The sequence below is a fragment of the Microtus ochrogaster genome, chromosome 7 (assembly GCF_000317375.1).
Source record: "Microtus ochrogaster isolate Prairie Vole_2 chromosome 7, MicOch1.0, whole genome shotgun sequence".
Taxonomy (NCBI): Eukaryota; Metazoa; Chordata; class Mammalia; order Rodentia; family Cricetidae; genus Microtus; species Microtus ochrogaster.
Window position 1 is genome coordinate 50,107,667 of NC_022014.1, and position 2,008 is coordinate 50,109,674.

At 43.8% G+C, this 2,008-nt stretch overlaps 1 pseudogene; it reads right to left on the bottom strand.

Moving 5' to 3' along the window:
* Positions 1–986: 986 nt before the first annotated feature.
* Positions 987–1,471, bottom strand: LOC101992667 (annotated as a pseudogene).
* Positions 1,472–2,008: the final 537 nt, after the last annotated feature.

Genomic DNA, 2,008 nt, shown 5'->3' on the forward strand with positions numbered 1-2,008 from the left:
ATTCTTTCCAATGGCTGTGTGATAGTCTCTTGACATATTTAAACTTGATCCCTTTTCATAAAAACCATGACTATTGTTGGTCTTTTGTCAGTACACAGAACACTGCAGTGAACATAGCTGAACATCCCAAGCATTCTCTGTGTACATGTCCCTTTTGGATGCTGTTATAGCTTGGTCAACTTGAGATAATCTATATCCCCCTAAGGAGAGTGCCTTGTGAAAGATTATCTATATCAAACTGACCTGTTGGCATATTTGTGGGAGGTTGTCTGGATTGCCTTAATTGATATAGGAGGAGCCACCCTGAATGTAGGGGTGCCTTCTTGTATACCCCAGATAAAAGGGCACAGAAGGAAAGCCTTTTGCTTTTTTGCCAGCTGGATTGTCACTCTCAGGTGGTGAGTTCATCTACCCTGTTGCTGCCACTGATCATTCTTTCACTGATGTTAGCACCATCTTCTTTGGACTTCCTATGTCGACCAAAACCCAGCCGTTTACTAGGAATCCTCCAGGCCTGTAGCAGCAGACTGGGACAGCTGAGGCATCTGACCTTGTGAATTGAGCAGCAGCTGGGCTCTTGGCCTCTCCGGTATGAGGCAGTCTCTGTAGGATTGCTTTAGCCATATAGTGAAGCCAATCTAACAAATTCCCTTTTAGAGCCTAGCCAGTTTGGATGTTCACCTTCCTAGACATGGACGGAGGGGGGAGGACTTTGGACTTCCCACAGGGCAGGGAACCCTGACTGCTCTTTGGTCTGGAGAGGGAGGGGGAAAGGAGTGGGGGGAGGGGGAGAAGGGTGGGAGGAGGGGGAGGGAAATGGGAGGCTGGGAGGAGGGGGAAACTTCTTTTTTTTTTTCCTTTTCTCAATAAAATAAAATATGCTTGTGAGGAAAAAAAAACAAATCCCCTTTTAATATATGCTAATTCTGTTGTTCCTCTTCCTCTAGAGAATTCTGTTGCATGCAGATACAGTCCTGAAAGTAGACTTTTTTTTTTTTTTTTAAACTTTTAATGATGTAAACAAAAATATACCTAAAAGCGAAGCTTCTGGAAAAACCATTTGTTCTTCCCTGTCTTGTATCGTTCCTCAAATTTGACCTTGGCTTCCCGCCTTGCCTTGCGTTTTAGGGCTGGGTCCCTAAAGACATCCTTGTTGACAACAGTTTTGTCCAGGGGGATGTCCACAGAGTACCTTGTGGGCATCAGGTGGTTGTAGTTATAAACCTTCACAAAGGACTTGATCTTGGATCTCTTAGCGACTTTCTTCTTGCCCATGGTAGCCGTCACTTTTCGGGGATAGCGGTCAATTCCAGCCACCAGGGCATGGCTGTAAGGGCGGTCTGAGGTGCCATCATCAATGTTCTTCACGATGACGGCTTTGCGTCCCGAGTAGCGTCCAGCCAGGACGAGCACCACTTTCCCGGGTTTCATGAACTTGCCCATTTCGACAGCGAGCAGCCGGTTCCCAGCAGAAAGCTGAAAGTAGACTTTTATTTTATTATTTTAAGTAAAAGTAATGAAATGATATATTATCTTAAATTTTACTCAAAATTACCCAACTGTCCTCTCAAAAGTGGTGGTGGCAATTCACACTACTATTAAATAACATAGAAAGATACTTATCCCTTTTCATATTCTGGGCTGGAATTGATCGGCTTCCAGGACATGGTTCAGTAGTGCTGGGGGGTGTTTTAAGTGACAAGTTCGATACAAACCAGATGCCAGAGGCTGGGTATTGATATGCAAAAATAAATCACCTGATTATTTATGAACAGTTGGATGTCAATATTTTGCGGCCCAAATCTTGTCTCTCTGTGTTTTCCAGGCACGACAGGGATGAGTCTTTATGTTTATTGTGGCACTAGGTTGAGTCTGGACTTGCTTTTCATTTGTTAATGACATATGTCCACTTCCGATCTGTGTATTCTAGAAGGTTGGCTAATTTGTTTCTTCCAATTAGTCTTTGTCTTTTCAAGGGTTACCTTTGATCTCTGTGTTATTCAGGCCA